Source organism: Marmota marmota, unplaced genomic scaffold (assembly GCF_001458135.2).
Source record: "Marmota marmota marmota unplaced genomic scaffold, marMar, whole genome shotgun sequence".
Taxonomy (NCBI): domain Eukaryota; kingdom Metazoa; phylum Chordata; class Mammalia; order Rodentia; family Sciuridae; genus Marmota; species Marmota marmota.
The window spans coordinates 3932598-3941842 of record NW_025999862.1 but is presented as its reverse complement, the minus strand read 5'-3'; the positions used below and the strand labels follow the sequence as shown (position 1 = coordinate 3941842).

The 9245-nt window shown below is 38.3% G+C and overlaps 1 pseudogene; it reads left to right on the top strand.

Moving 5' to 3' along the window:
- Nucleotides 1–6318: 6318 nt before the first annotated feature.
- Nucleotides 6319–8455, top strand: LOC125618554 (annotated as a pseudogene).
- Nucleotides 8456–9245: the final 790 nt, after the last annotated feature.

The following is a 9245-nucleotide window of genomic DNA, read 5'->3' as shown; positions in this document are numbered from 1 at the left end:
TAAAGGCTTCCATTTTCTTTTTTAAAAGATGGTTTTATTTTTGTCACCCTCAAATATATTAGCTTATTTAAAGCCAAAGAATATTTCTCCAAAAATATTACAGTTAGAAAACACTAAATACCATTCATTTAATAAATGTTTACTGAGCTTGTACTATGTGCCAAAAAATCTTATAGGCTATAGTTTCTCATCAGAGGATCCTGCTATATTTATAAATCTTTAAGCTCTGTTGAAAAATATATATATCATAATTAATCATTATTAATATGTTAGTCATTTTAAGAAATACAGAATTGAAATGGCATCCCAGTTTACCTTGGTTGTAAAATTTAATATGGAGAATACCTCTATATGTTGACTTGCCTGTTAATTTGCTTCTGAAAGCTTAGAACTAGGTCAGCACAAAGATTCCATAACACATACACACACACACACTCCTGGGCACAGTGGCACATTACTGGAATCACAGCAACTCGGAGATTGAGATAGAGGAACCAAAAGTTTAAGGCCAGCTTTGACAACTTAGACCCTCAGCAACTTACTGGGGGTTGGGAATGTAGCTGTCTCAAAATTAAAAATAAAAAGGGCTGGGGATGTAGCTCGGTGGGAAACCACCCCTGAGTTCAATCCCCAGTACCAAAAAAAGAAAAGGTACTTGATGGAATTCACTACATGGGCTTGGACTTTTATCTGTGGAAAAGTTTTTCATGAAAAAATTGATTTTTTTTTTTTTTCTTTTTGATGGGGATTAAGCCTAGGGACAGGATGTCATTACAGAGAAGCACTGTCCAGTTGATATATAATGCCAGTCATGAGTTGCATTTCAGGTGTTCTGGCCATCCAGGGTGATTTAATCCAGAGGCTGAAGCATGAGGATAGCAAGTTCAAAGGCAGCCTGGGCAACTTGGTGAGACTCTCAAAATAAAAAAAAAGGACTGGGGAGTAGTTCAATAATGAAGTGTCCCTGGGTTCAATACCCACCACCCCTCCCCCCAAATCCATATATACATATATAACATACACAAACATGCATATATGTATGTTTACATACATGATAATTACCTTATTTTTCCTTTGAGATCAATTTGCCAGGAAAAAAATTTTGGAGTATAACAGCAATGTATAATTCACTGAATATTTAATATTTATTAAAATCCATTATTGGTCAGGAACTACTCTCACTTTTCTAAGCATAGAGTGTACTAGTGAACAAGATTGGGCTGGGGATGTGGCTCAAGCGGTAGCACGCTCGCCTGGCATGCGTGCGGCCCGGGTTCGATCCTCAGCACCACATACAAAGATGTTGTGTCCGCCGAAAACTAAAAAATAAATATTAAAATTCTCTCTCTCTCTTTAAAAAAAAAAATAATAAAAAATATTTATTTAAAAGATAAATGAGGTCCTGCTCTCATGGAGCAAGTATGCAGAATAACTTCAGGTAAGAGCTATTAAGCAAGGAAAACCAAGTGATATGGTAGACATTTTGGGGAAGGGTGCTGTTTTAGCTATGGTGATCTAGAAAGGCCTTTGAGTAGGCAGAATATGACACTGAGTTGAGAACTAATGGGGTGAATAAGCAGCCTTATAATTTTGGGCAGAGCATTCCAGGGCGTGCAAGGCTAGAACAAGGTTTGGAAAGAATTTGGTGTTTTTATTTATTTATTTATAATTTTATTTGTAGTACGAGGGAATTGAATCCAGGGGTACTTTACTACCGGGCTATAGCTCCAGGACTTTTTATTTCTTTATTTTGAGACAGGGTTGCTAAGTTGTTGAAGGCCTCATTAAATTGCTGAGGCTCACCTTGAACTTGTGATCATAAGCTGTTTTAAAACTCCTGCACTAAAATGGTTTTTCCAAAAGCTGAGATTATAGGTGCACACTACCACACCCAACTTAAAATTTCAAGTCTTTTTTTTTTTGGGGGGGGGGTGCTGGGTTTGAACCCTGGGACTCAACCCTAACCCTAACCCTCACTCCTTTTCATTTATTTTTAGTTTAATTTTTTGTGGTGTTGGGAATTTAATCCAGACCTGCTTGGAATTTTAAAGAAAACTAAACTATTCTGGCTTTTAAGGGGCAAACCAGAGAATCAGGAAGACAAACTAGGTTTTATTAAGATTAATTCAGCTGGGTGCAGTGGCGCACACTTGTAATCACAGTAGCTCAGGAAGCTGAGGAAGGACTATTGCAGATTCAAGGCCAGCCTCAGCAACTTAGTGAGGGCCTAAGCAGCTCAGTGAGACTGTATCTCAAGATTAAAAGGGATGGGGATGTGGCTCAGTGGTTAAGCACCTTTGGTGCAATCCTCAGTACCAAAATAAATAAATAAGAAAGATTAATCCAACCAAGAGTCAAAAGTGGTTTGCACTAGGGTGAGAAAGTAGGGATAGAAGGGGATAAAATCAGTGTGGAATCTTGGAAGTGGAAACACAATATGCTAAAGGGTTAAATGCAGGGCATGAGAGGAAAATAATCAGGAATCATATTAAGTTGAAGTCTGCAGGCAAAGCATGTTTCTATGGGGAACCTGAATTAGAATCAAGAGTTCTATTTAGGTCATGTTTGTTTAGGGTGTTAAGCTTGAGATGAAATAATTGTTATTTAATAACATCCTTTCATCAGACCTTAAAAGGAAATCAAGGAGGATCAAGAAGAAGCAAAAACAGGAGGGAGGTTTCTTGAAGACAGTGATGGGCACTGCACCTCAGCTACCTTCATCTCCTCAACTGTCTTCAGAACTTATTCTAGAACAACGCCTCTTGTTATGAACCTTTCTTGATATAGCTACTTTCCTACTAACCTTATTCAACTTCATTTATGTATTTATTCCTTTATATAACAACTCCTTATTGAACTCTTTCTGTGTGCTAAGCTTTGAGAATATGATCACTAAGAGTCTTAAATCTTAATTTTTCTTGCTGATGCTCTTATTCAACTTGATTTCAAAAGATAACATTCAAATATAACAGGCAGTGATCTTAAAACCAGTCGTTATTCCAGTAGCCATCACGTACTCTGCTATTTGTCATTTGCTGTCTGTAATGACTTTTCATATTTTTAAGACTTTATCTTGAGGCTGGGGTTGTGGCTCAGCGGTAGAGCGCTCGCCTCGCATATGCGAGGCCCTGGGCTTGATCCTCATCACCACATAAAAATAAATAAATAAATAAAGGTATTGTGTCTAACTACAACTAAAACCTAAATATTTTTTGAAAGAAGACTTTGTCTTTATCAGTAGAAAATCTCACTGTCTGCTCTCTAGTCCTGCCCTCTGTTCACATAGCCTGTTCCCTAAACACTGCTTGCCTGATCATGGCTCCTTCTGAGAGCCGCCTTCTGAGATTTTGCTGCTTCTCAAGATGAGTACTTCTCAAACGTTTTGGTCCTAAGGCTCCTTTGCACTTAACGTGATAGAAAGACACCAAAGAGCTTTTGTTTATGTGGGTTATATATTTCTATATGTACCCTATTTGAAATTTAAATTGAATTTTAACAATTAATGATAAAATGATAATAAGCCCACTACATTTAAACATGACCTTTAATGAAAATCATTATTTTCCAAAACAAAACAAAACAAGAAACAGTGGTGAGTGGTATATTTTGTATTTTGGCTTAACAGCATGACTCTCATAACTTGTGATTTAACATGTCATGTAGCCTTTGGAAAATTCCATAGTACCTTTGTAAGAGAATGAGAGTGAAAAAGGTAATATCTTTTTATCATGAAAATAATAAAATAATTCCATGAGACTCCTTTCTCCCCATGGTTGCCCCAAGGTTCCCTGAAACACTTTGAGAACTGTTAAGTAGACTATTTCATGTCAGGAATGGCAGAGCGGATGATGTTGAAAGTTGGTTTAGGGAACTAATGTGACAACAGAGGCTGAATCTTCCCATTTCTTAGTACACATTGGCTTTGATTGAGTCTGAAGTCATGGCAATATTACATTTTTAATCATTATTTTGCCATAGAATATATTGGATTTCTTGGCAGTGCTGGATTCTTTAACAAAAACTGCTTTATCTGCCTGAACTCTGCCGAAAACTATGTGTTTCAATGTTGTTGTTTGTTACTGTGAAGTTGCTGAAATGTAATTAGGGACCCTCTCTCACTTAAACGATTGGCATGATTTTGTGTGAAGTTTGCAAAATCTTACATGAAATACTTGTGCTCAGAATACTTACTTCTAAGTGCTGGCAACATGGTAGAGTTTGGGCCAGAGTTACTGACTATCAGAGCCACAAATTTACTTCAAATAACCTTTTGTTCCTCTTTCCATCACCCCATAAACCGATTATCAAGACAAATACTGAGCTAATGAAATGCTTCTTTGCCACAAACTTTTTTGCAATATCCTGCTAAATTTAGACAATTAATAGCTAAAGACATTCTTCATTTGTTTACTACATCCACTCCTTCATTCACTTACTCAATAATATATATTGAATGCCTATTACCAGAAAACTGCATATTACCTGTCAGTCCTGCAATTGCCTGGGGAAAATGCTGAAATTTATATATAAATCTGAAGATCTTCCACATGGCATATTTGGAATATCCTAGTTATTAAGAACAGATTATGGCTAGGTGTGGAGGCCCAGACCTGTAATCCTAGCAACTAAGGCAGGAAGATCGCAAATTTGAGGCTAGCCTCAACAATTTAGCAAGGCCCTAAGCAACTTAGTGAAACCCTGTCTCAAAATAAATAAAAATAAATAAATAAAAAAGGCTGGGATGTGACTCAGTGGTTAAGCGCCACTGAGTTCAATCCCTGGCACCAAAAATGAACGTGTAGCTCAGTGGTAGAGTGCATGCCTAGCATTCATGAGGCCCTGCCTTGGTTCAATCCTTAGCGCTGCAAGAAAATTTTTAAATAAACAAAATGCCACTCTCAGTTCTTTGCTGTTGTTTGGGGATGGGGCACACTGAGTGGAGGAGAGACTTTTCTTTTAGAATTCCTTGAGGAAAGTAGTTGAAATCTCCTAAAACTCAGCAGGATTTCTGGGTTATTTCTATCTTGCTCATCTCTATTCAGATCCCATCTGAGCCCATTCTGTCAGTTTCTCCCTGAATCATGTGACAGGAAGGGTTTCATAAGGACATGCATTTTTTGCCAGGCATGGTGGCACACACCATGTGGTAATCCACTTGTAATCCCAGTGACCAGGAAAGCTGAGGCAGGAGGGTCATAAATTCAAGGCCTGCCTCAGCAACTTAGTGAAGCCCTAAGCAACTTAGCAAGACCCTGTATCAAATTAAAAAACAATAAAGACTGGGGATATGGCTCAGTGATAAAGCACCCCTGGGTTCAATCCCCAGTGCCAAAAAAAAAAAAAAAAGAAAGAATGTCCTAAATAGACTGTGAGAAGGGATAGCTACATCTCAGGTAAACTTGCTGACAAGCCATTAAGCCAAAGAGAAGCAATAATAAGGGAATATTAAAAAAAAATTGTCCAAACTAATTATAATACCAATGTAGAGATATATATATATTTAAAAGTTTGCCCATAAGTGGCTGTTGCAATGTTTCTAACTTATGCCATAGTCACCTTCAATGAATATCTGTTTTTTGATTATCATTATCAGTTACAAATCATGAGTTATAAAGTCAGAAAAATATGGTATGGCCATAATGATACTTTCTAACAGAGTGTTATAAAATTAAATTGCTGGTTCTAGCAGTATGTGGCATTGGCTATATATATGGATACGTTCATATTGTAATACCAGTCAACAAATGGGCCTTTTGGTCATTTTGAAAGCCAGGGAAATGTAATAATCTCTTTGAGAAAAATTAATTGGAACCCATTATATCAATTTCTTTTCTTTCTTTTTTAATTGATTTTGTGTGTGTGTGTGTGTGTGTGTTTAACTAGGATTGAACCCAACTAAGCTACAGCCCCAGCCCTTTTTACTTGGGTCTCTCAAAGTTGTTAAGACTGGCCTCAAATTTATAATCCTCCTACCTTGGCCTCCCAAGTCCCTGGGATTACAGGTGTGTGCCACCTGTTGTTTTTATTATTACTTTTGATCATGATGATTGGATGGGTTTTTTTTGTTGTTGTTGTTCATTTGTTTTGTTTTGTTTTCAGTGGTAGGAATGGAATCCAGGTCCTTGGGCTTCATGTGGTCTACCACTGAGCTGCACCCCCAACCCCCTATTATTAGTTTTCTTTTTTTTTTTAAATATTTATTTATTTAGTTAGTTATTGGCAGACACAACATCTTTGTATGTGGTGCTGAGGATCGAACCCGGGCCGCACGCATGACAGGCGAGCACGCTACCACTTGAGCCACATCCCCAGCCCTATTATTAGTTTTCGAAGTAAAATACTTAGGGTGGGGGAAAAAATTCAGGAAAACAACCAGGAACCATGTGTCAAGGAGAAATCCCAGAAAATTTACAGCTTTCATAAACTCTCCCTCGCGGAACCCGTAGAATCCAACCCGACATTTGAAGCCCGTCGTCTCGTTCTCAGCAAGGTCATGACCCACTATTCATTTTTTGAATCTATAGGAAATGACAAAAAGGCCGTACATATATTCTGTGTGACTGGGGGGTTCAAAATACAGTTCATAAACCTGAGGACATGCTGGGTGACAGCGAACTGCTGAATGTGACGGGATCAGCAGAGCCACACACCAGTTCTATCAGCACAGAGCTCTTTCCCCACTTCCTTCTGAATTATCACCCTCATTTTTTCTCCACTGGTTATCTTAATCACTTTGTCTTTCCTGTTACCACCCTAAGTCAGGTTTTGTTATCAGAAGATACATCACCCTCTGTAATCGGATGTAATCTGACTTATATAGATGAATTTTACACTCTTTTTTTAATGCTTACTTTTTAGTTTTAGGTGGGCACAATATCTTTATTTTTCATTTATGTGGTGCTGAGGATCGAACCCAGCACCCCACGCATGCTAGTCGAGCACCCTACCACTGAGCCCCAGCCCCAGCTTGAATTTTACACTCTCAACGTTCACCCAAAGGCTTGGATACTAAGAAAATGGTACAATCATGTGAAAAAATTCAACGATAAAAAACAAATAATCTTGTCCGCTCTGTAGGTGGCACTATATTAAGAACACATTGTCCTTTTGCATTTAGGAGTTTTGACTCTGCTTAATAATTAATCCTTCATCTGTTTTTTTTCTTCCCTTTCTTTCTTTCTTTCTGTATGCAGAAGCCATAAAATCTAATTACATTCTACTTATACATAAAAGATTCCCAAGCTTTTCGGGGGAAAAAAAAATAGTTTAGTTTTCATTCATTGAGGATGAGCTAGAGTGTACCAAGTTGTAAAAAAGTTAAGTCATTCAAGCTGGAATATTGAGGAACCAGCAGTGTTGCCCCTACTTGGCAGCTTGTGGTCCCCTAAAGGAGGTGGCGGGAAGCCTGTATGTGGTCGACCATGGTCACTACAAGTTTTCATAATTGAGGACAGCAAAAGTAACTAAGATGTCAGTGGATCCAGTGACTATGGGGCCTAGTTCTTTGGCTTCACACCATAAACTTGCATGTTTAGGATCTACGTTGCATTTCAAGACTGCCTGTTTGAAGTGATGCAGGCTCTTGAACAGGTTATTCTGAAGAAACTGGAGGGAATCCCAGGCTGTGAGATGAGCCCAGTCCAGCCAGATTTGTAAATGCACAAAGAAGTTTCTTTGCTTCATCAAAGGACATTTTCATAACCTTTTTGGTAAAATGGAACAGTTGTTTTTGCAGTTTGATTGTGTGTATTCCCCCAAATATCTTGCTTCCTAAAGATAAATGTCAGTAGGTGCATCATTATAATGAAGAAGAAACCCCGCTTCTCCAGAAAGAAATTGAAAAGTTACAGGAGAAGTATAAGACAAAATTAAGTACTAAGCAGTCCCTTCTCACAGAATTAGAAGAGCGAAAAATTGTTCAAGCCAAACTCAAATTAGACCTGGACTTAGTTGAAAATGTTGAGCTTGAAAATGTTGAGAGAGATCATAGGACTAGTAATTTTAGGGAAAGTTTGAAGTCCCCGGTCCAGAACTCTAGGAAACTCCAGAACATTAGAGACAAAGTGGAAAAGGAAAGCAAAAGACTGAAAATATCTTAATTTCTCAATAGTTAAAAGCAAAGAGCTCGGGCTGGGGCTGTTGCTCAGTGGTAGAGGCCCTTGTTTGATCCTCAGCACCACATAAAAATAAATAATAAATGAAATAAAGGTATTGTATCCATCTACAGCTAAAAATATTAATAAAAAATTAAAAACATAAAGAATTGGGCTGGGGTATACCTCAGTGGCAAAGTGCTTATCTCAAATATGAGAACCCCTGGTTTCTATTGCCAGTTCCAAAAAAGAAAAGTCAAACAGGCACGGTGGCACGCGCCTGAAATCCCAGCAACTCGGGAGGCTGAGGCAGGAAGATCGTGAGTTCAAAGCCAGCCTCAGCAATGAAGAAGCACTAAGCAACTCAGTGAGACCCTGTCTCTAAATAAAACTACAAAATAGGGCTGGGGATGAGGCTCAGTGTTTGAATGCCCCTGAGTTCAATCTCCGGTACTCACCCCCCCAAAAATTAAAAAACCCACAAAGAGCCTTTAAAGAAATGGGTTTTCTTTGTTCACTTTCTTAAGTTCCCCATCTGTTTCCCATTTTTTTTTTGGTTCACTCTTCTGAAGTATCTTTGTACTACCTTGAACAAGTTTGTGAAGCATCTGTTCATTAGAGACTTCTACTTAGTGGAAAAGAATTCTTTTTTAAAAAAAATATTTATTATTTCTTTAGTTTTAGGTGGACACAGTATCTTCATTTCACATTTATGTGGTTCTGAGAATCGAACCTAGTGCCTCATGCACGCTAGGCAAGAGCGCTACCACTTGAGCCACATCCCCAGCCTTGGAAAGGGATTCTTAGTAATGGCTCATTTGGGGGCATGATTAAAGAAGCAAAGCTACACCCCAAAATATTTTTTAAAGTTGTACCTGGATTATGAGCTCTTTGTGATCCTAATCCATGCCAGGGCAAGGTGATTAGAGAATCAAGCAGTCACCCTCCAGAGCACCTCATAATAAGGTAACTTGAGAGGCCTGGATGACTCCTGTTCAACAGAGATGGTGTAAACTGCCACAGACAGAGAAAGCAAACAGCTTTACATATGAGCCCTAAACTCAAGTACTTATTGCTATTGAAACTGCTTCAACATGAGCAATTCTCTTCCAGGCTTGGCAGCAGGGATTCGTTTATGTAATTACTTAAAGA